This window comes from Carex rostrata, chromosome 23 (assembly GCF_964058835.1).
Source record: "Carex rostrata chromosome 23, lpCarRost1.2, whole genome shotgun sequence".
Classification (NCBI taxonomy): domain Eukaryota; kingdom Viridiplantae; phylum Streptophyta; class Magnoliopsida; order Poales; family Cyperaceae; genus Carex; species Carex rostrata.
Window position 1 is genome coordinate 8,341,199 of NC_135940.1, and position 26,542 is coordinate 8,367,740.

Below are 26,542 nucleotides of genomic sequence, written 5' to 3' on the forward strand. Positions count from 1 at the left end.
TTTTTCTTTGTTAATTCCTGAATTGCCCCTAATTCATATAATAAATTTACACATACCAAAGATGTGACAATTAGCTGCAAAGGAAAACTTTAAAAAGGAAAGATCATTCCTGCTTTCACTTAAATATTTTTTTATTTGGTAACCCGCTTTCCAAATTTAGAAATTAATAATCACGTGGAAGAGAAAAAGAAAACACAGAAACTTTCACTTACCCTGTTTCCATTTTCTGAATGGCTGTAAGTACATCCACCATTTTGCTATGACAATGGCTGGCCAAAGGGGTCTTGTCTTGCTCGACTTCATCCATACCACCTGCCCTACCTCTAATTCCTCTAGCAAACATATGAAACCAAAAATCAATATCAAGGAAGTTTTCAGGAAGTGTTTTATTGAATGGTTTTGGTCCCAGCAAGTCTGATATGGGTCTTGAGATTCCATTTCAGATTAGAAGTTGGTGCTGTGATATTTAGTCGTTCTCCTTTGTTTGGACTTCAACACAAATCAAAGTTGGTAGGATAACTCATGGATAACTCAGGTCTTAATTAAAAATGTAATGGCTTGCTACCCGCTAGAATACACAAGCATAACAAGCACTATATCATGACTGGAGGAGGACCAGGATATACTAATATCTCTATCGATCTAAAAATCCTAAGAAAATAACAGTGATAGACAATAAGAGAGGTAATTTGATTGCTTTTGTACACAATTCAATATGCACCAAAAAAAACCTCTTTCCATCAATTTAATCGTAATCTAATTTTGCGGTAGCACCGTAAATGCCACAATTTTTTTAATTTTACCCTCAAACAATTCCATTGCTTTTTAAAGAAATAAATAAATTCACCTCTGAAAGAAAAGTCATTATTAGAACTTGTGAGAGGAGCTGTATTATAGATAGTCTGGTTAGAAAGAAAAGTTCGGGTATGGAAGAGGAGGAAGATTTGGAGGTGGTGGCTCTGCTTGGGTGTGGACAATAAAAATACAGTGATGGACAATAACAGAGGTATTTGATTGCTTTTGTGTGCATTCAATATGCACCCAAAATAACCTATTTCCATCAATATCGCAATCTAAATTTGCGGCAGTATTTTTTTTTTTTGAAGCAATAGTGGGTATACCTCACTGATTTCATTAAGAAACCATATGTTTTATGCAACTATGGTATCAAAAATTGGTACCAAACAGAGATAAAAGAAATTTCAGTCATACCCTAAATTTCTACATAAATTTACAAAACATCTTAACAAATATTTAAAACACGCATTCATCAACAAAGTTTGAAATTGAATCAACTAATTTGCGGCAGTACGTAAATGCCACAATTATTTTTAATTTTACCTACAAACAGTTATTTCACCTCTTTAGCACGTACCATGAGCGAAAAGACAGCTAATATTATGCTCTATATGTACTACTTATGACTGCCTCAGATATTAACTTGAAACCCTAATTTTGACAGATGATGATAACCTATCCAAAATAATGGCAAATACACCCCTCCCATGACCCGAATTTGACGGCTGAGATCAAACAATCTTTTTTTGCCATAGTACCCTAAGTGCCACGAAAGACAGCTACAATTACGACCTATATAAGTATATATACAAACATGCCACTGCCTAAGAAACTAATGTGAAATCCTAATTTTGATGGCAGAAAATAACCTATTCTAAAAAAAAAGACAAAAACACCCTTACAAAGATCTGAAATCCTAATATATTAAAGAAACTACTTTTGCAGTAGTTCCTTTAATAATTCCTTTGGCTTTACAGAAATAAATACGTACGTAAAGAACTCACCTCAGTCTCAGATTCCAATACCACAATGGCCAGATCTAGTTTGAGCATGTACAATTGCATTCATTTCTAATGGTCATAGAGCACAAAAGGAAATTCTTATTCTTCTCTCATTTTTTTTTTCCAAACTTGTTTATATGGAGAGGATGAGCCAGAAGACGGCTACAATCATGACCTATATATACAGGCATGCCACTGCCTAAGAGAGTACCGTGAAAACCCTAATTTTGACGGCGAAAAGTAACCTATCCTAAGAAAAAGGACAAAAACGCCCTAATTTTGACGGCTTAGATTAAAAAACTTGATCTAAGATGCATGTATGCAAAACAGCTGGAGGGACTACCCAAAACCCTAATTTGGATGGTTCAGATTTAACTATTTCCACTATGCGGCTCAATGCATGTATGCAAAACAGCTGGAGGACCTATCCAAAACCCTAATTTGGATGGTTCAAATTCAAAAATAAATTTTCCAAAATAATACACATAGTGGAAATAGTTAAATCTGAACCATCCAAATTAGGGTTTTGGAAAGGGTATATCCTCCAGCTGTTTTGCATACATACATTCCGGATCAAGTTTGTTTAATCTAAACCGTCAAAATTAGGGTGTTTTTGTCATTTTTTTAGGATAGGTTACTTCACGCCGTCACAATTAGGGTTTTCACATTACTCTCTTAGGTAGTGACATGCCTGTATATATATGTCATAATTATAGCCGTCTTTTGGCTCATCCTCCCCATATAAACAAGTTTGGAAAAGGAAAATGTATATTTCCAAAATAATAAATAATTTCTGTATTAATGTTGAGAAACAGAGTTTATAATTGCCCTGACAGAATGAACAATTCCTAAGTTGAATATTCTTAGTTAGTAAGTGGTAAATCTCTATCACCCCCCTTCTTTTGAGCACATCGAATATGTAATTGCCAGCTAATTTGAAACAAATTTCCTATTTAGGACTATAACAAGGCTCTAGAACATACTGATCTCTATTTCCTGCTTCGCTTTGGCTGCCTTCTTGCACCTTTCATTCCAATTAACTCTACAGCTTCATATAACCCAAACAATTTTTGAATGTTTAACCTTTAAACTAAACTAAAAAAAAAGGAGGGGTCACTTTACAATTATTTAACTTCTAAGCAAACCCTTTTGGTGTAGATATTCAAATGAGTAGAGAACTCAACTCCAGAAGTGTATAGAATTGACCTTAATATGTTTCCCCTTCAAGTCCACCAGCAACTTGAGAGTACCAATACAAAACCAATGTCACCTCGAACAATGGTGCCTCCAGTAGGGCACAAAATGATCGATGTACACCAGTGCAATCAAAGATAAAAAAAATTCATCAGCTGTGGAGCCTCCAATTATTAAATCCTTTTAGGCATACTTGGGAAGTCTTCAACCTGACGAAGAGTGAAAAATTGATTGCCCTCTTCAAATTAGTAGGGTCATATATATATCAAAGGTCTCCACAAACTAGTTATGGGCCAAGAACAGATTGGGATTCGGATCCCTAGCTCTTTGAGGCCAACCCGAGATCAAATACGCAAAACCCATGATCTTGTAACAACTAAGATCGTACATGACAGGTGCGATTTAATGACCGCAATCTATGTAAGCGTCATCACTCCTGTGCGATCTCTCCTAAGTCCTAATCGCTTTGACAACACGGAATGACAATTAAACATGAAAGGTAGGACGAGCTCAAAACTAGAAACATTCACAACCAAGGAGATAATAAATTAGCAACTCGCCTCAACCAAGGAGATAATAAATTAATAACAATTAATATAATATTTCTCATGTTCATGCACCACATTAATAGCTACACGAGATTTTGTGAGATAGCTATTAATGTGGTGCATGAACATGAGAAGGAGAGAGATGAAGTCAGCGGATAGCAGTACTTAACTTCATCCATCTCAAAAATGACCGGTCTGACTTCAGACACAACCTGACTTTCTTGCAAGTTCAATACTACAATACCAGTCCTTCATTATCCTCCTTCATTACCCTCCACGTGGTCAATATAACTTATGAAGTCTTCCACCGGTCTGACTTCGTTGAGCATTATCCTCCTTCATTATGAAGTCTTCCACCGGTCATTACCCTCCACGTAGTCAATCGATACACTATGTTTTGAAGGAGGATAATGCTCAACGAATTCAGACACAACCTGATGACCATGTGGAGGGATATGATCCTGAGGTGGACGACTTCATTTTTGAGATGGACTCCGAATATGAGGCGGGATCCGACCTGGATTAATCGGGTCTAGATTTTCTGCAGTAGCTGCTGATTGGGTAATTTTTTTGCAATGAATTACAAAAAAATTAAAATTCTTTCTTGGAATTGTAGAGGTTTGGGGGATTTGGAGAAATGTTTAGTAATCCGGAATGTCATTCGGTCTTCGAGATGTGATATCGTTTGTTTACAAGAGACAAAAATAAATGATATGGCATGCTCTCATATTTCATCTTTTCTTCCTTCTTTCTTTAATAAACAATGTGCTTTCATTGATGCGAGAGGCACTTCTGGGGGATGCCTAATTGCATGGAAGTGGAACTACAATCTTATTTCATCTTGGTCTACAACACACACAATTTCAGTTTTGCTCTTGCAAGTTGGATCAGGGAGGATGGTGCTAATCACGAATGTTTATGGCCCTAGTCGTGACGAGGAGAAGAGGGATTTTATTAATGAGCTAAGAAGTCTCTCTGAGTATATTTCACATCCATGGATTTTTCTCGGAGATTTCAATCTTGTGCGTTGGTTAATTGATCGATCAGGAGATATGCGAAGCTTTGGATTGATGAGTGAGTTCAATGATTTAATTATGGACTTATCTCTGATTGATGTCCCATTGCGAAACAAAAGTTTTACTTGGTCCAATAAAAGGCCAGATCCGACCTTTTCGAAAATTGACAGAATTTTCACAACCCATGAGTGGTCAGTCAATTTCCCCTCGATGGTCCTCTCTGCCTTGGAAGTAGTCATCTCTGATCATGCTCCACTACTACTCTTATGCAAACAACCGCAATCATGCCACAAGCAATTCAGGTTCGAAAAATTTTGGTTTTCTTACAATCAGGTCGGAGACATGGTGCGAGGGGTATGGCAGCAATCTTCACAACCACCGGGGGAAGGTTTCATTCACAAAATTGAGAATCTCCACCGACAACTGAGGCAGTGGCATTTACAATCACAAACTCACTTGGAAAAGGAACTAAATTCTAGTAAGCAGGCCATTTTGCAATTAGATCAATTGGAGGAGGTGTGGCAGCTAAGTCAGACCGAGTTTTCACATAGACAGATGTGGCGAGAAAAAGCATACCACCTTTCCACAGTCCTTGAAATGCGGTGGCAGCAAAGAGCAAGGTGTAGATGGCTTGCAGAGGGTGATAATAATACGAGGTTCTTCCACTCTTTTGCTTCTTCTAGGTTGCGTACCAATACTGTGCAATCCCTGATGGTTCAAGGTCAATCTGTTACTGACCTAGCATGCATCCGACACCTCTTCTATAACCACATGCAATCTACTCTAGGCACTACATGTCAGGTAGATAGCTTTGACCCCTCTGCCTTATATGATATGGGGCCGGACCTAACAGTGCTGCAGGACCCGATAAGTGAAGATGAGATAGAGAAAACAGTGTTTGGTTTGGCCAATAATCGGGCCTCAGGGCCTGACGGACTACCGAGTGAATTTGCCAAGGTTTATTGGACCGAGATTAAAACTGAGGTGATGCAACTGGTAATTGATTTCTTTCATGAGAAAATTGATTTGAGGCAATTGAACACGGCCAATATAGTCATGATACCAAAGAAAAATGAAGCTATGGAGTTAAAAGATTTTCGGCCTATAAGTATTATCAGCTTAATACCCAAAATTATTTCTAAGTTGTTAGCTACGCGATTGTCTCGGGTTTTACCCGAACTAATCTCAACCAATCAAACAGCGTTTGTAAGAGGGAGGCAAATATATGAAAACTTTGTGGTAGTTAGAGAGGTGTTGCAGCATGTTTCTTATGCTCGACAGGAGGTGGCTTTTTTTAAAATAGACTTTGCAAAGGCCTTTGATACAGTTAATTGGGAATTTTTAATACGAATCATGCATGCAAGGGGGTTTCCAAGTAAGTGGATGCGGTGGATTGAGATGTTACTAACCACATCGAATTCTAGAGTGGTTATAAATGGAGAACCATCAGCATATTTTAATCACAAGAAGGGGCTCCGTCAAGGTGATCCTTTGTCGCCTATGTTATTTCTAGTAGCTGTTGATGTATTGCAGAAAATGATTACTCGTGTGAATGAAACACTAGATACTCCCATTTCGGCAAAGTTATCTGATTCTATCATGGCTTTCCAATATGCCGACGATACAGCTATTGTAGCTCATGCAAACATGACAACTATGATTACTTTGAAACTGGTGCTTAGATTATTTTCGAAGGTTTCGGGCTTACAAATTAATTTTGCTAAAAGCTCGTTCTGTCCTATAAATTTAAACCATCACAAAACTTGGATTGTTGCTAGTGTTATGGGTTGTTCACAGACCCGTATGCCTATGTCTTACTTAGGCATGCCTCTCTCTATTAAAGCTCCATGTAGACCAGATTTTTTACCCCTGATAGAGAAGATAGAGAGCAGAGTTCAAGGTTGGCAAGGGAAGCTGCTTTCTAAGGGTGGTCGGTTACAGTTAATTAATTCGGTACTGTGTAGCATACCTATCTACCTAATGACATGCTTCTCATTGCCTAAATGGGTGATAAAAAGGATTGAAAGTGTTTGTAGAAATTTTCTTTGGGGCAAATCACAAGGTGATGGAAGAGGGGTGCCTCTGATTAATTGGGGTATTATTTGCACACCAAAAAAATTTGGTGGTATGGGGGTTCCTAATTTGCATATACGTAATGAGTCTTTACTTCTTCGATGGTGGTGGAAGACAAATCAGTCGGGTTCCTTATGGTGCTCGATCATTACCACTATAAGAACACACAGGCCAAACAGAAAAGGACCTAAGATTTGGCTTGTTAATGGGTCATTTTTTTTGGAAGCAGCTCATCAAAATACAAAAACAATTTCAGTGGTGTACAAGATGGGAGGTAGGCAGTGGTAAGTCTATTTCCTATTGGTATGATCATTGGGGGTCTGACCCTATCAGATCAATTAGGGATAGACAAAGAAGACCACAATTGCAACTCATCTCTCTCCATGATGCTGTTTCTGATGATTCCCCGGTTCTTTCATTTTATTCTGGAGCGATTCTGGTTCTAACAGAATATGATGATATGCTAATTTGGCAATGGTCTGCAAGTGGAGAGTACACAGCCTCTTCATTCTATAACTTGATTTCATCAGCAGGGAAGATAATTTGGCCATACAAAGAGGTGTGGGTTGCGGCAGCCCCGTCAAAAGTGAAGATTTTCAGCTATTTGCTGCTACAAAATTGTATTATGACACATGAAGTGATGCAAATAAGGGACATGAATTGCGAGATGCGATGTGTGATGTGTGTCCATTAGAAACAGCTCAACATTTGTTCTTTGATTGCATTAATGCACGACAGGTTTGGAGGCAGCTGCAAGTACTGGTGCAATATAGACACTCGGTGGAATCAACGTGGGTGGCATCAAGACAACGGTATTGTCAGCAAACTGGGCAGCACAAACATATTTGGACTACTCAATTTATGGCAGTCCTTTGGTCTATATGGAGGCAAAGAAACGAGGTTATTTTGCCGGGGGAAAAAGCTACCAACTTGGATTGTGGCAAATCGTGGTATGGAAGATGCCTCACTGTGGGGGCAGTTTTGTGGGAAAAACAGTTCTTTGTTTAGGGGAGTTCAGGCACAGTAAGGAAGAGAAGTATGAATAGTGTAATAATGTAGGAATATGTTGTTGTAATGGCATCTAATTTTAATATTGGTAGCCACTACCAATTTTTCAAAAAAAAAAAAAGAGATTTTGTGAGATATCATTATAGAAAACAAGTTTGGAAGCCAAGTAAGCTCTAAACTAATTACTAGGCTACCAAGAAATCTATCTAAAATATATCATAGAACTGAGAAAAGTATATAACGCCTTCGATTTGAAAATTTAATAAATTGGGTTGGTGGAAGAAGGATATTACGCGGAAATTGAAAGCTAATTAACGCCATTTCATGATTAATTAATTAAATTAAATTTCGAAATTCTTCAATCGATTTTTGGTATTAATTCGAAAGTCAATTATTGTATTTTTTTTTTATACTCAATCAACCTTTGATATTTTTTATATTCAATCAACAGTTTGTTTTCCGGGTTAATTCTTCTCGTTCCTAAATAATTAATATGATTTGATTCATTCTATTGAGTTTCTAAGAAATCATTTGATTCATTCTATTTAGTTTCTAAAGGAACATTTGATTCATTATATTTTGTTTCTAAAAAATCATTTGATCCATTTTATTTAGTTTTAAAAAAAAAAATTCCATTTAGTTCCAAACTTCCAATTCAATCATAAAGGTTTGCGACTATCAGTATTTCAAAAAAAGAAAAGAAATAAATTGGAAATTTCACTGATCTTTTGTTATGTGCTAGGCTGCTAGCACAAGTTCCAAATACAAGCAAATATTATAACGACGTCCACTGCTTTTTTTTGTATATATTAATGTCCGGTCTCTCAAATTAAATTAGAGGTAACTAAAAAATAAAATAAAAATTAAAGCACTGAAACACTTGGCAGCGCCTCTTCCAAGCTTATAAACAAATAAATAAAGTAAAACAACAATGTTATATATAGAGAGAGACTTATGCTAATTAATATACCATGTTGAAGCACTATGCACAGATCTTAATGCAATGCACACGGATCGAACGGTAGAGGAACCCTTTAGATTTAAATTTGAGTTTGATGGGCTTTATATGCTTTTAATAATGGGTAAAATGAGTATTTTATAAATTTAGAATGAGTTTTAATATAAAAGACAATAAAATGGGTAATTAAATTTGTGAGTATTTGAAGTTTAGAGGGGAAAATATGTAATTTTGAAGTTTTTGAGGGGTATACGTGAAATTCCCCCATTTTTTTGCAGAGAAATAGCCTGTTAAAACGGCATAATATATATTCTTTGTTGTTAACTCTTTAACGGTACACGATAGAAATTTCCAATTTAAAACATGAGAAAATAAATTATTCACAAAATCTAGCAATACAAATATATATATTTGGATGACTCAGACATGAGTTACATGTAGCATGAAACTCATGTCTGAGGTATCGCAACAATACTTCAAAAGGCAACTAATTAAATTGAAAGAAAATTAATTATTATATTCACTGGCAATATTAATTAGTACTTGCTTAGTTATTAGCCATGCATGGCAGCAGACTCCAAGTCTCCAACTCGATCTCTATATATTAATTGCTTAGTGACTTTTTGAGATGATCCAATGCAACCTTGGCCGCACGGTTGTGACAGATCGATATCCTTCTTGCGACCATAAGTTGCACTACCAATTAATCAGCTCTCCATCTACGAGAACATCTATGGTGTGGCTCGATCTGGGCCCAGACGCCCAGTTGTTGTTAAATTTCAATTCGCGGTGCAGCTTCTGGCATAGCTCATGGAGCTCGGTTACAGGGTGCTTCTCAAGAGTTTCGATGGTAATAAAAGGCTAGCTGTCATAATCTTATGAATATCTGTTTTCACTTTTGAGAGAGTTGCAATTAGAGCTGGGAAAGATGGTGGGTTACTTGTATTATATTATGCATGGTCTGATCGATGATGAAGGACGCAAGACTAGAAGCCTAGCTAGCTAGTTATTGATACATCACTACTACAAAAATGGTCATTGTACACTGCACATTGTACACGGATTTGATAATTTTACCTAAAAACCGTGGAGAAATTGTAATTTTTTGGAAGTCCGAAATATCGGTGGGATCTCTACACGGATGTTTATTAAATAATCAGTGTAGAAAGCCTTGAGAGAGCTACACGGACGTTTATCAGGAACTGTACACGGATTATTATTTAAATAACAGTGTAGAAAGCTTTAAGAGAGCTACACGGATATTTATTAAAGAACCGTGTAGAAAGGTAAGAATTGTACACGGATGTTTGTTTAAATAGCAGTGTAGAAAACTTGAGAGAGCAACACGGACGTTTAATAAAGAGCCGTGTAGAAAGGTGAAAATTGTACACGGTTTTTTGTTTAAATAACAGTATAGAAAGCCTTGAGAGAGCTACACGGATTTTTAAGTAAAAAATCCGTGTAGAAAAGTTATTCTAGGGTTTTCGTTATATAAAAGACCTCCTTCTAGCAGCGCCGTTTTGATCAATTAATACTCTCTCTCTCTCTCCTTCCAGAAGTGTCATTCTGATTTCTGTGCACAAAGAGCTAGGATCTGAGATCTTTGAAGTTAATTTGTATTTCTCATCTCTATCTTGCTGAGCTTAGTCATGTATATATATATATTTATCTTTTCTGTTACTAGCTTATTATTGCTTATTTAGGTCAATTATTAATTAATGCATGCATGCTTGATTTGTTAAGATAATGTAAATAATTAGGGTAATGTGGACCATTTTTTGAAAGTGAGAAGTAAAGAAAACGCCTAAGGTCTCCATCATCAGATCTGAGAAAAACCGTTGAAGATCAGTACTAACGCTTCCGCCTAAAGATGTCTGCACTTCAGAACTGTAAGATTTAAATTACTTTGCTATTTTATTTTGAATTTACAGATTCTGGATTGCTTGTGTTTTTTTAATTGCAAAACACGTCATGAATTATTAAGACTATCATTTGGTATCAGAGCCATCGTAAATTCATATAAGATGCAATATTTTTTTTTTACGAAATTGATTTTCAATGGTTCGTATAAAAGCTAGACAGATTCAACTAATTTTATATATAAATATTTTCTTATAATTTTGGATGAAAATTTTAAAGGAGAATTTTTATTCCCTATTATGTATGCACATATATGTTGATCAATGGATTCTTATTGGAGATGCAATATGTTGGAGACCTTTAACCAAGAGGCATCATGTCATGGATCACATGGGAGCTCCTTTTTTGATATGTTGGATCTAATACGCCTTAGTTTGTATGAAATTTCGGTCCAAATTAGATCATAACCAAGAGTTTTGGCAATTTGAGCCCAACTTAACGAATTTTGGGCCAAAGCTTGATCATGTGATTACTAAGTGGTAAGGATATAACTTTTATACAAACATTGTATTGGATCCTGAGGAGTATATGTTATGTTTTATCACATGAGATTGCATGTACAAAAGGCTTTGTATATATATATGTTGCATGAATTGTAATCTTCTACCTTTCTTGTTACTAACTAATACCAAATTATAATTGTAGTATGGACCAAAGCAAAAGTGTTACATCAAGGAGCAAATTGACGATGTCAGATGTATGTGGACAAGGCAGTTTCAATTTAAATTTTGTAATGCTCAATATGGATTTGTATAATTTTGTATAATTTAGTGTACATAAATTATTTATACTGTTATATAGTTTTGGAATTATGAGTTTAAAAGACCTCTGTTTAATGTTTCTCTGTTTTGGAATTCTAATTTTAAATGGCTAACAAAATTGGAAGCTAGCCACAAAAAAAAAATGGGAAAAAAAGAACAATTCTACATGGACATTTAACTAAAGTCCGTATAGAAAGGTATTTAAACATTAAAAAAAATTGAAAAAAAAAAAATAATTCTACACGGACATTTAACTAAAGTCCGTGTAGAAAGGTATTTAAACATATAAAAAAAAATAAGAGAGCTACACGGACATTTAGTTAAATATCCGTGTAGAAAGAGTAATTGTACACGGACATTTAGCTAAATGTCCGTGTAGAAAGGTATTTAAACATATAAAAAAAAATAAGAGAGCTACACGGACATTTAGCTAAATATCCGTGTAGAAAGAGTAATTGTACACGGACATTTAGCTAAATGTCCGTGTAGAAATGTATTTAAACATATAAAAAAAATAAGAGAGCTACACGGACATTTAGCTAAATATCCGCGTAGAAAGAGTAATCGTACATGGACATTTAGCTAAATGTCTGCGTAGAAAGAGTAATCATACACGGCTGTTTATGTAAATATCCGTGTAGCTCGGTTATTTTGAGAGCGACGCTGGCAAGCGTTTGTACACAGTTATTTATGTAATAATCCGTGTAGCTCTTGATAATCGCACACGGGTAAATATCCGTGTGTAAATATTCAGAGATTTCTAAACCCTCACATTCCACACGGTAGGAAATCCGTGTAGCTCTCCTATTTATGTCCGTGTACAATCACTTATTTTGTAGTATTGACTCGATCCCAAAACTCAACATGCAAATTAACATGACACATACACACAGACCTTCCAAACAGTCTCATAGGACTTGTTGGTGTCAACATATACAGCACCAAGAAGAGACTCGATGATGTCAGAAAGCACTTTTGGTGGGTCCAAAAGCCCATTTTAGTGTCTTTAGCAAAGTCCTTTAATTATCTTCGCAAACAAACCATGCAAGATTACAGCAACGATCAGTTAGGTGTGTCATGTGTATAACAAACTAAAAATTGGCCAGTTTAAACATTTCAGAATTCTATTTATGTATTGATGCGATTGAATGTTCGGGTTATCACTTATGATCTGGTGTTAAAGCTGGAATAGTTTGATGATGATAATGATGATAATGATATGTACAATAATGGAATAGTATTCGCGAAAGTAAAAAGTAATTTTCTGCAAAGATATACTGACAGAAAAATGTTTTACTGAGTGTATCGGTATTACTGGCAGAAGTATATATCCGCGATGACACCCTCACTAATACCCTCGCGAATACAGTCCAATTCTTTAATGAGGAGGGTTCAAATGCCTCCATTTTTTGTGCCTCCATCATGCTTCCACTTTTATAAATTTTAATAACTCAAAATTCAAATCTTAAAATTCAAAATAAAATTGTTGGATATGAACTACATCATTTTATCTATGCACGTGTAAAAAATTATATCATTTCAAGTTTGTTTTGGTTGTCATCTTAAGCTTGTAAAAATGTATACTAATGTGGATAATTTATAGACGTTGATTTTTTAACTTATTGATTCACATAAAAGCAAAATCAAAATGTAATAATTTTTTATGGGCACATAGAGAAAATAACATAGATCACATCCAACGGTTTTATTTTGACATTTAATTTTTAAATTTTGAATTATTTAAGTTTTAAAAAATGGAGGTATGATGGAGGTACAAAAAATGGAGGCATTTGAACCCTTCTCTTCTTTAATTATATGTATAGTTAGTAATAACAATCATGACATTAATAACGACAACAATGATGGTACTACTTCAGTAAAAAAAAAGTTACAGGGGCATTTATGAACAAGTACCTAAACAATTCAATCCGATAATATGATATTCTACCATCCAGCTGCCCAATGAGATATTTCATCAGAAGTAAAAAAACTATGCCCTCCCCTGTCTTGTTCCAATAGAAAAAGAAAAGAAAAAAACCCTTGAAAATAGTCATTTTTTTTTCCAAATTCAAGAAATTTTTTTTTTTGTGTCTGAATATATCTCAACAAAAGTCAACGGTTAAAATCAGAATATTAACAGGGTCTGTTATCCCTTTGGAATAACAGCTGATTTATATCCCACTGTGTGTGTATAATTCGGTAAAGCTTTAACAAGCAACCTCTTTGGAATTCAGATCAGCTGAAATCCCAGATGTATGAACAGTAATTCTGAAATTCTTGGAATTCTGAATCCAACTGTTGAACTGTTTCGAAATGCGTGCACAGAAAAAAGTTGGACGGCTGAATTAGAAATTCTAGAAATTTCAAAAGTACTGTTCATGCATTCGAATTTCAGCTGATTTAAATCCATCTCTTTGAGATCCTCCATTCCCTACAGAGGAGAGAAATGTAGCAGACCTAAAACAATTCCCGTATTATGCTGTGCTACTTCTGCAAAATACTCATCAAGGCATCAACTGTCCGGTGATAATGATTATCAGGGAGTAAATGAAAATTTAAATAGTATTAATGAAAGTTTGTTTCTAATAAAATTATACTTCATAGCTTGAAAAGAATAATATTATTATTCTTCAGATGAATTACAAAATAAAATGCGACATCTAAACTACACCTAATTATGATAAATATTATAAATAATTAGTCAATCAAACATGATCGAACTAATATTTTATTTCACTATTTAAGGTGTATCATAGAAAATAACTTTTTTTCTTCTATTAGGGTGCGATCGATTGGAAGACTTCATAAAATAAAATAAAATAAAAAAGTAATAAAGGGTGCGATTTAGGGGTGAAAACGGAGCCGGATTATCCGACGGATATCCGCTCCGAATCCGAATAAAACCGGAGCGGATACTTGCCGGATATGATTCGGATAATTTTATGATATTGGAAAGTAATTCGGATACGGATAAATTTAATTTTATGATATTGGAAAGTAATTTGGATACGGATAAATTTAGATCTGAGAATACGGAGTGGATATCCGCTTATATCCAGAACCAGTATTCCAATCTCTCTCCTCTCTGAATTTTTCGCTCAAGTCGAAAGTTCAAGGTGTATCATATATACTCTTTGTTCCGGTTTGTATAACTCTTGTGGGACTAAACAAGTTTATATATCCGGAGAGACAAATGCTTATGTGGCCACCCAATTCCACATACCTTATCACGTGGCCACCTAATTCCACAGCCAATAGAAATTCATAAATGAAGTATCCACGGATCGATTCTGCACTCATATCTATCATCCCTTTGATATCCGGTGATGCTAAAGTCAGCGCGCTTCTATATATCCCTTTTGCTCTGGTCTCGGAGAAGTAAATGAAAATGTCAAACTAAAAACGATAATTTGGATTTGGAATTGAAAGTGCAAGTGCAAGTGCAAGTGCAAGTGCAAGAAAAACAATTCTCGATAGGGAAATTAAAGCGAAATATGTAATGGTTGGGTTTTGTAGGTTTCTCCAAGTTGTCCACAGTATCTTCCCTTCGCGATTGGAAATAAATAATGTACGGAGTCTCTCAAGTGTCAATACGATTCGAACTGTCTGGAAACTCCAAATTTGAATTAGAGACGATATGAATATTTCCAGATATCAACGAAAGATGATCTAGCTAGTAACCAAGCGATCCGTTTCCGTAAGCAAGTACATTTTATTTCTCTTGGTAAATTAAGTTGTATGTATTATAACTCTACGAGGGCTGAACTCAGAGACTATGAATGAAAGAGAAAAAAAAAATTCTCTACCGTTGTTTTCTTTTCCTTGATCATTTATTGTTTCAATTGAATATTTTGATTAAAGCTCTAAATTCAACCTGATAAATTTTGAAATCGATTGTTCTGATTGTCAAAAATCTTAAAATGCTGAGTATATAATATGTGGTTCAAGTATATCAAAGTCAAATGCATTTGATTTGCAACCATGAGTAATTAACGAATTGACAACAGAAATTCATTTATCCAAATTTAATCAAGAGACCACCAAAATAACATCTGAAAATTAAGCAACATGTTCATTGTTGCTAAAATCTACAATAAGCTTGTGTATATTCTTTCGGTTTTAACTATAATTTTTTCTCCTTCCAGTTATCTCATTCTTCAACCATTGTATTTTTTTTTTATTACTTTGAAGTCATTAACAATTAACATGCTTTCTTCTCAGATTGCTATTGTTGCTGCATTTGGTGCGAAGCAGCGTAATACTTGCGGCATATCATTCTGACTACATTATGCTTAATTACAAGGTACACGAGTTCCCTGTCATAGATATAGCCGCCGCATGTTGTAAACAAATTCTTGTTGAATATACACATGACAGCTGCTGCCAGGTTTAAAAAAAAAAAAAGATATAGCCACCTCTCAACCGCAACACCAGATGCAGTGTCGACTCCTTATGCATATTGTAATCGATCAGGGTCCTTCCATCCTCAAGTTGCTTCCAGGCAAATATGAGATGATGCTAGTCCGACGGGATCCCTTCCTTGTCCTGAATCTTGACCTTTACATTGTCAACCATGTAGTCACTAGTGGAAAAACTGAAATCAAGATCGGCTTATCTGGATCGGCTGTAAGAACCAATCGATACTAATACCTATCAGTATCGGTTCTATCACTAAAACCGATACTAATAGCAATTGAAACCACAGCACCTGAACTATCAGGATCGGTTCTAAGCTAAGAACCGATCATGATACTATCAGGTGCTGTGGTTTCAATTGCTATTAGTATCGGTTTTAGTGATAGAACCGATACTGATAGTGCATATTTAGCTTTTCCCAAAGTCTGATTCTTCACAGAATCAGTTTTCTTTCTTCCTCCGGTTGGTTGGCGCAGCAGCTATTTTAGTGGGCATTGATCAGCTATCTCACTCTTCTTTTCTCAGGTTCATTAATTGATTGATCATTTCTTTTCTCAAGTTTGATGTTAGATCTAGCACCATTTAAGCTCTAATTCGGCTCATTTTATAAACCCTAATCTATCTTTTAGGTTTTAATACATTTTTATATTTTAAGCTTTTCTTTATTGTGAAGATGAGGAAATTCATGCTATATATGAACTTTTGATATAACTATATTTGCACATGCATGGTATATATGAGCTTTTGATATATACCCATATATACCCTAGCATGCATCATATATATGTTATATAGGATTTGGCTAATATGCTATGGGTTGCATAGAGGCCTCCCATGCTACGGCTCAATATTTGAGTTTTCAAAACCCTAACGGTCGATCCGAACCATTCATCTTATTCTCCATATTAAAATGTGTTTGGAGACCAAATTTTACATTTTTTGGAAATTGCTTACTATTTTTTTAGAATTATTGAATATCGTTGTTTTCTATGGTCCAGATTTGTCAGAAAATCAGTGATTTTCAATAAATCTAAAAAAATAGTAAAAAATTTCCAAAAAATGTAAAATTTGGTCTCCAGACACATATTAATATGGAGAATAAGATGAATGGTTCGGATCGACCGTTAGGGTTTTGAAAACTCGAATATTGAGCCGTAGCACGGGAGGCATCTATGTAACCCATAGCACCGTAGCCAAGTCCATGTTATATATATATACATCCCTTAATTAGGTTTCGATGGTTTAATTTTGTAGTTTGGCTATTATTGAGAGATTTGGTGCAGCGATTTTCATCTCACTCGGTACGGCATCTAAAAAAGTTGTAAGTAAAATATAAAACTCATGTTTAATTAGTTTTGTGCATGAATGTGTATTTCGATAGCTAGACTAAATAGATTTGTATTACGTATGTAGCTAGAGTATTGTCTTATGAGCCACAACCGAATGATTAATGCCTTTAGGTCATGATACCCGTTCAAAATTAATCCATTAGGGATTAATTTTGAATAGTCCTCGTTTTGGGACTGCTCTTTGAATACTTCGTCTCAATTAGGATGTGACCACGTGTTAGTCGTGTTTTAGTATTTAAGAAAATTTCTGCAGCATTTCTCCTTATTAGTTCCCCGAATACTCGGGGAATTGAGGGGAAATGCTGTCGAAATTTTCTTAAATACTAAAACACGACTAACACGTGGTCACTACTGAGATGAAGTATTCAAAGAGTGGGATAGGATGGTAACCAGGCCCCATGTAAGCCCTATTGTGAATATAATTTAGTACCCCAAGATTGTTCTAAATTAATTGTGTTCTACTATAATTGCAGATGGACCGCAGTTGGATGTACGAAACATCACGTCTATCGGATGAATATACGACAGGTGTCGAGGAATTTATCAGAGTTGCTATGGAAGATATGGCGAATAAGGGGAGTACAATGATGTCGTGTCCTTGTCGTGATTGTAACAATGGTCAAAAATTATCCAACCCGAACCAACTGAGGAGCCATTTAATCCGTCGTGGATTCAAGCAAGGATATCAGTGTTGGATATGGCATGGTGAGAGTTTTCCAACCGACATAGATACTAGTACTGAGCATCAGCAATACCATACCATTGGAGATGAGGGGAATGACTTACGGGGATTGGAAACCGACGTAGGTACTCGTACTGAGCAACAGGAGTATCATACCGAAGAAAATGATGATATAGTTGTAGATAAATGTGATAATTTTGATCAAATGTTACGTGATATAGAAGAGGATTTTGATAATGATAAGCAGTATTGTTTGTTTGAGAATTTGTACGAAGATTCTAATAAGAAATTGTATCATGGTTGTTCTAAATTTTCAAAATTGAAAGGTGTATTAAAATTGTATAACCTTAAAGCATCTAACGGTTGGAGTGATAGAAGTTTTACTGAGCTATTACAAACTTTAAAAGAAATGCTTCCGGAAGGAAACGAGATACCACCCAATGTTTACGAAGCAAAGAAAATATTGTGCCCAGTTGATTTGGAAGTTCAAAGAATACACGCGTGCCCAAATGATTGTATATTATATCGAAATGAGTATGAAGACCTTCACGAGTGTCCAAAATGTGGTGCATCACGTTACAAACCAAAGCAGATTGCCAGTGATAAAAGTGATGATTGTAAACCGAATAAAGGACCTCCTGCAAAAACATTGTGGTACCTCCCCGTAAAACCGAGATTCAAACGTTTGTTCTCAAATGCTAAAGATGCGAAATTACTGCGTTGGCATGCCGAAAACCGGAAGAAAGACGGGAAATTACGGCACCCCGCTGATTCTCCTCAGTGGAGGAATATTGACAGAGAGTTTTCTGAATTCGGACGTGGCCCTAGAAATCTAAAGCTTGGGCTGAGTGCAGATGGAATAAATCCGCACAGTAGCATGAGCAGCAAGCATAGCAGTTGGCCGGTTCTATTGTGCATTTATAATCTTCCACCTTGGTTATGTATGAAGCGCAAATACATTATGTTGACCTTGCTCATATCAGGACCCAAACAGCCCGGGAACGACATAGATGTGTATCTAGCGCCATTGATTGAGGATTTAAAAGAATTATGGCAACCCGGAATGCAAATGTATGATGCATACAGCAAGGAGAAATTCACTTTACGGGTCATGCTTTTCTGCACCATTAATGATTTTCCGGCTTATGGAAATTTGTCGGGTTATAGTGTCAAAGGAGAGAAAGCGTGCCCTGTTTGCCTGGATGATACAGTCGATGTGTGGCTACCCAACTCCTCTAAAAATGTGTACATGGGTCATCGTAGATTTCTTCCTTCCAACCACGCACACCGAAAGAGAAAAAAAGAATTCAATGGAAAGACCAAGAATACCAGAGCAAATTACCCGTTGACCGGTAAGCAAGTTTATTCGCGAGTGAAAGATTTGAAAGTTCAATTGGGTAAATTTAAAAAGAAGGTGGTGAGAAAGAAAGGGGCTCCGAAAATATGTTGGAAGAAGAGGTCAATATTCTGGGATTTACCATACTGGGAGCACTTAGAGATTCGACACTGTCTCGATGTGATGCATGTGGTTAAAAACGTGTGTGATAGCATAGTTGAAACATTATTGAATATTCCGGGTAAAACTATGGACGGTATCAATGCTCGAAAAGACATGCAATTCTTGAACATAAGGCCAGATCTACAACCAGCAGAGAAGGAAAGAGAAAAAGGAAAAACTTGTACATATCTAAAACCCGCAATGCATACGCTATCGAAAGCAGAGAAAAAAAGCTTACTGGAATGCCTTCATGGTGTCAAAGTTCCATCTGGATATTCTTCGAATTTTAAAAACCTAGTTTCACTGGATGATTTAAAATTGACAGGAATGAAGTCTCACGACTGTCATGTTTTAATGACACAGCTTCTTCCTGTTGCAATTCGGGGCGTATTGCCAAAGTGTGTTAGGCAGACCATTACGAAGCTTTGCTTTTTCTTTAACGCCATCTGTTGCAAAGTAAATGATCCTGATACGCTAGATGCTCTGCAGAAGGAGGTTGTTGTCACTCTTTGTCATCTTGAAATGTATTTTCCGCCGTCTTTTTTTGACATCATGGTTCATTTAATCGTTCACCTAATTAGAGAAATTAAGATGTGTGGACCTGTTTTCTTGCGGTACATGTATCCGTTTGAGAGATACATGGGATTGTTAAAGGGATATGTCAGGAATTTAGAAATCAAATCAATTCGGTTTCAAATCAACCAAACCGAATTTATTAATTGTTTACAATTCGGGTACCAAACCGAATTTAGAAATTGTTTTAGAGATTTGTTAGACATTTGAGAGAAATTTGTTAGAAATTTGTTAGAAATAATTTGTTAAATTCGGGTACCAATTATTTTAAGAATATACTTGTTAGAAATTTGTTACAAATTTGATAGATTAGGGTACCAATTTAAGAGGTACCAATTTGAGAAATAATTCGGGTACCAATTTAATTCGGGTACCAATTGAATTTAGAAAATTCTTGTTGCTAATTCTTGTTGTTGGTACATTAGAATTTCGGTTGTTGTTGGTACCTAGCTTAAGAACCAAAATAAATGTTGTTGGTACATTAGAATTATTGGTACATTAGTAATTGTTGGTACATTAGAATAATTGTTGGTACTTAGCTTAAGAACCAAAATAATTGTTAGACATTTGGAAATTGTTGTTGGTACATTAGAATAATTGTTGGTACCTAGCTTAAGAACCAAAATAATTGTTAGACATTTGGAAATTGTTGTTGGTACATTAGAATTTGGGTTAATAATTGGTTTAGTTACCAAACCAAAATAATTGGTTTGGATTTATTTGTTGATTTAATTTGAATTGGTTTGAAGTTAGTTTGGATTTATTTGGACTTTGAATTTATTTGGACTTGGATTTATTTGGACTTGCAAATTCAGATATGGAAAGCAATAGTGAGACAGCCTCGGCTAAGAAACGAAGAAGAGGGCCTAATGCAATTATGGAGAAGTTTAACGAGAAAGGGAAACAGCTGGATATTGACAAGTTTCACAGGCCGTTTGTTACTAAGGATACAACGTCTTTTCCAACGGAATTCGGTATATTGGTGAGAAGGTATATTCCTATAAGTTTTCAATTGTGGAAAGATGTTCCAGAAGAGAACAAGCTGAAAATATGGGAAACACTGAAGGTAAATAACGTAGTACTAAGTTCACAAGCTTTTATTTGATATTAACTAACTCTAAATTTTGATTTCTATTTGTTTGGCAGCTGAGATGGGGTATAAAAGATAACGAAAAAGTGAGGAACTATTATTATCAGAAGATGGCTACTTGTCACCGGAGGTGGCGAACCGACATGACTAAATTGTGGAGCGCGGGTGAGACGCCCGATTTTGCCAAGCAAAATATGGAAGAAAAAGACTGGGAGGTATTTGTCAAGTATCGAGAGACGGAGGAGTTTGAGGTATGTTTATTTCTGCGGATCACCTACCTTATCTCTAAGTAAGAATTCAAATTCTCTTATAATTAAGGCCTACAATGATTGTCTTGACATATTAATTGTAGACTGCTAGCAAGATTGGAAAGGAGAATCAGGCTAAAAACGAGTATCCGCATTTCTTAGGATCTAGAGGTTACATGGGCGAGGGTTTTCGGAGTAGGCTTACAGATGCTATGCAGACGATTGCAGACGAGAAAGCGTCTAGTGATCCGTCTTCCCAAGGCTCAACAAGTGCATTGAAACCAGAAGAGGTCCTTGATATGTTGATTGAGCATAGGCACGTCACCTGGAGACTAGGAAGACAAAAGCTCGATAAGGAGACCAAGGAACGCTTTTATCCAGAAACATACGTACCGGTCAACGAGAAAATTGTAAGAATTTTAGATATTGTCATTCATTGAAACCTCTACTTTAATTTATTAGTTTATAACATGTTGTCATTCCAGGAAGAACAAGAGGCGGCTCTGAAACAAGGCTTGTTGGCCATCGAATGATACGACGATGTTCTCGGAAAATCTCTGCCAAATCCGGAACATCCTGGGAGGGTGAGAGGAGTGGGAGGTTTGGTTCTTATCAGAAAAACATACGAGAAAAGCTCAATAAGGAGGAGACGCGCTCCCTCGAGTTTCGAAGCAAAAATGAGGGAAGAACTGAGGGAAGAAATGGAGGACAAAGTAAGAGAAATAGAGGTGAGACTAGAAGCAAAAATGAGGGAAGAAATGAAGTCTCAACTTGCACTTTTGGTTCAGCAGTCAATGGGCCAACAAGTTCAGACGTTTACCCCAACAATCCTTCAGAGCAGCAGCCAGTCAGTCAAACCAATTGCAGATCTTTCCGGGTATAATGAGGTAATGCAAATTCAAATTCAATAATATTCAAATTTCACCATTTATTTTCCATTACATGTTGTACTGTTCATACGTTTTAGTTTATTCGAGTAAATACATATATCTGAACAGGAGGCAGAACTAAGCTGCAAACTCTAGGCAGTTGTCAATGGGAACACTGTTACAGTAGCCGTGGGGACAATTCATGTTCCAGTTGCACCCGATGGAACAATTCACAGCAGGCCGATGGCACTCGATCATGCAAGAGTAATGGTGGATGGTATTTCCGATGTGGATTTCATAGAGCACCCATTACCTGTACCAAATGGCGAGCAGGAAACCCTAAAGGATGCCCTCGGCAGTTTCACTGCATGGCCGATGTCCATGATAGTGATAGGTTCAAATGAGGTATATTATTATTACAAGTTCTTATACTTCCGAATTAGTATCTATGTGATAGAGTTATAGATGATTTTGGATTTTACTTCAATTTATTATGAAATTTTGCAGGAACCAGGCAAAGAAATGATTATTCCTGGAGGTCCGAAAGCAACGAGTCACTGCAAGGCATTTGATGGTATCAATTTTGACAAGCTGGGACAGACATTCAAGCATATTCGTGATCGGTTTTTGGAGCTAGACGGCAGCCCAATCGAAATCGATTCCCCAGCTGATCTTTTATGTTCAGATGACTCCATACGCATCTATGCAGATGATTATGCGGCCTTGCTTACTCCACGGGAGTGGCTCACTGTACCAGTTGTTCAGATCTGGATGCTGTGAGTTAATATTTGTAATAATTGCAGAATTTTAGTACTTGTAATTCAAATTTCACAAAATTGAGATCACCTCTGTGTCTTTATTTTGTAGGTATTGGCACAAATACCTCAAGGAGAAATATCCCGATGAGCAGGTTGGTTTCATGGACCCCAGTCAAACGAATGCCACCCTGTTGAATGATGACCGAGGACGTGTTCTTCAATACATAGGGAAAGCACTCCGAGAAAATCGGGACAAGAGATTAATCTTCATACCATACCATCAGATGTTAGTGTTACATATATATATTCTAATTTTATTATATTTCTTTCAATTCATATAAATTGAATAATATGACATGCTACAAACCTAACATGCAGAAATCATTGGATATTGTACTTATGCCAACAGAACGTTCATTGTACGTGTACGATTCCGATAAGAAGTGTAAAAGAATGCTGATGATCAGTGCTGCTATCGAGGAGTAAGTGCCTTTCCTAAATTTTACGTTTTGTTTAGAATACTAATGATTTTATTATTATATTATCATTTCAAAAATGTCTCGTAAGTACTGATTGTTCAATATTTTCATATTTCAACAGCGTCTTCATAAAGGAAATGGGTGCTTCTTTAACGGTTCGTAACGATTGCAAGGTAATAGTTCCTATTGCGATATAATTATAATGAATATACATATAAGCCATTTGTATGCTCGTAATACAAACATTTTATTTTTTTGAAACTTGTTATATAGTGCCCACAACAACCAGCCGGCTGGGAATGTGCATATTATACCATGTTGCTCATGCAAGACATAATAAAACACTGTCTCGATGTTTTTCCGCAATTGAAGGTATATATGCATTTATAAATTTTTCAAAAATAAGAATTGTTGCTTCAAATATAATAAAATACACAATTTAATTGTATATATATGCTCTTCACAAATTCTAAAAATGCAGGATATTCCCGCTAAATATACGGTACAACGCTTGGCCGACTTTCGCCAAATGTGGGCCAAAGTCTTGCTGAAAGAAATTAAGACGAGAGGAAGTTAGGAACATGAATTTTTTGTAATAAGTTAGGATGTGTATGATATATAATTAATTTAGGATGTGTTTTATTGATAATTAATTTAGGATGTGTTTTATTGAAAATTAATTTAGGATGTGTTTTATTGATAATTTAGGATTTGTGATAATTTGAAATTTCGGCCAACTAAATAAATATGGAAGCTGGCCATTTAATAAAAAAATATTTTTTAAAAATTCAATAGAGTATTAGGATCGGTTCTTACGTAAGAACCGATCCTGATAGTGATTTTCTGAATTTAAACACAAATCAGTATCGGTTCTTACGTAAGAACCGATACTGATAGTTATTTTCTGAATTTAAAAAATCTAATTTGAAATATACATCTGTATCGGTTGTACAGTACAACCGATCCTGATAGTTTTTTCCTGAATTTTAAAAAATCTAATTTACAATATAGATCTGTGTTGGTTGTTAATTACAACCGATGCAGATAGTAACTATTAGTATCGGTTGTAACAACCGATACAGATTTGTTTGGTATCTGTGTCACCCTCATCAGGATCGGTTGTGAACCGATACTGATATCTGTATATAACCGATCCTGATTCTATTTTTTCCAATGGTGAGTTGCTTTCGACTTCAAGCGTGATCGTTTTTTCTGTTAGAGTTTTCACAAAGATCTGCATCTTTTTCTGTGTGCAGTTCAAATCATGATATTGTTAATTACGGTAAATTATTTTATTTTGGAATAAGACAACTAGTTTGAATATATATTTGTTAATCGATAGAGAAGTATTATGTCAGGTTCCTGATCTGACTTGGATAATCAAAACGAAATTTGAACAAAAAAGCAAAGAATCGATCGAGCCCAATATTAGACAGGCTAATCGCAAAATTTAATATCTTTAGGGGAAAACAGGGGGAAAAGAGAAAAAACAGAGATTTATATTACCTTTCATTATTTATTGCTAAAATCTACAATAAGCATGAATATTCTTTCGGTTTCTAATTATTAAATTCTTGCCCTTTCAATTATTGCATCCTTTCTTTCAAAAAAGTTATCTCATCCTTTGACCATTGTAGATTTTTCTTTTTACTTAGAGACCGATAATGAACAGTGTGTTTTTTTCTCAGATCGATATTGCCGCCGCATTTCTTCCTTCGACAATTGGTGGCATTTGGCGCCGGGCGGCCGTAACATTTGCGGCATATCATTTTGATTACATTCTGTTTTTTTGCAAGATACATGAGTTTCTTGTCGTAGAAGTAGTAGTCCATAGTCAGCCATTGCACCAGACGCAACGTCGACTCCTTCTGTATGTTGTAATCAATCAAGGTGTTTCCATCCTCGAGTTCCTTCCCGGCAAATATGAGACGCTGCTCGTTAGGTGGGATGCCTTCCTGGTCCTGAATCTTGGTCTTCACACTGTCAATAGTGTCGCTGCTCTCTACTTCAAGTGCGATCGCTATTCCTGTTGGGGTTTTCATAACAAAGATCTGCATCTTCTCCTATGGAAATTAAGGAACACATCGTTAGAAAAGAAAAGAAAAGAAAAGAAAAGAACATATATATTTATATTTATTATAATAAAACTAGATTTGAACGTATATATTTATAACACTGGCTAATCGCAAAAATTAAATATTTTTTTAGGGCAAAAAAAAGGGGGAAAAGGAGAAATACACAAATTTATATGATAATTAAGTGTTCTAAATGCAAACTTACAGATCGCTTGAATAAGAAAAGAATACAAATTGAGGATTTTAGATGATATATTTCAGTACTTATAGAAGTCCTTGATCGACCATTATATTTTCACAGAATCACAGTTAGTGAACTTAGTGGCGGCTGATGGTTTGGATTTTCTGTGGTTTTAGTGTTTTACCCATTCCGCTCTCCTGAGTCTAAATGTTGAATTAAGCCACCATTGAATGAAACATGTCTACGTGGTTAAATTCCCAACACGCGCACCTCAACAAAGGAGATTCATTAATTTATAAGAGCATCTCCAATCCAGCAATTAAAATTAATTGTTAAATTAGCAATTATGAAAATTTTAAAAATTAAGCAATCCACTCTTACATTGGTGTAATCAATCAAACAATTGAGAATTAAATATTTGACCAATAAGAATTAAACATTTGGCCAACTCATTTTTATAAAATGATTTCTTATTAAGTAATTCTTTCCAACAATTGCTAAATAAGCAATAGCCATACAACCCAGCAATTACAAAAACAATTGACACATCAGCATAAACAATCCATAAGCAATCACTGTTGGAGATGCTCTAACACTCTAATATAATATTTGTCATGCACCACAGATGATCAAGAGCAAAAGAAGTTTGGAAGCCAAGCTAGCTAGCTTGCTTGCCTATCAAGATGTCCATCTAAAATTACAACTAGTACAAGACCTTCGATTTGAAAATTAGTTTATTTTGCAAATTCAATCAATTGAGTTGGTGGCAGAAGAATATTATTACAGAAATTGTTAAGTAATGCCATTTTGAATGTGTTGTGTCCTCAGTATAATCACCAAATAATTTAAATACAGAAACTAACTTGGAAATTTGATGGTCTTTTTTCCTATGCTACCGAAAATTCCAAATGCAAGCAAATATCACGACGTCTACTGCTTCTTCTTTTTTTTAAAATTTTAAATTTCCAGTCTCTCAAATAACGGTCGAAAGTAAAAATAACAAATTAAACTAATTCTATTTTTATATAGAGAGGGATGAGTGAGGTT

At 35.6% G+C, this 26,542-nt stretch overlaps 2 pseudogenes; both read right to left on the reverse strand.

Annotated features, from left to right (window-relative positions):
* The window catches only part of LOC144574655 (polyubiquitin-like), a 40,312-nt pseudogene extending 14,888 nt beyond the window's left edge, over positions 1-25,424 (reverse strand).
* LOC144575152 (ribonuclease 3-like protein 3) lies at positions 9,201-12,274 on the reverse strand (annotated as a pseudogene).
* Positions 25,425-26,542: the final 1,118 nt, after the last annotated feature.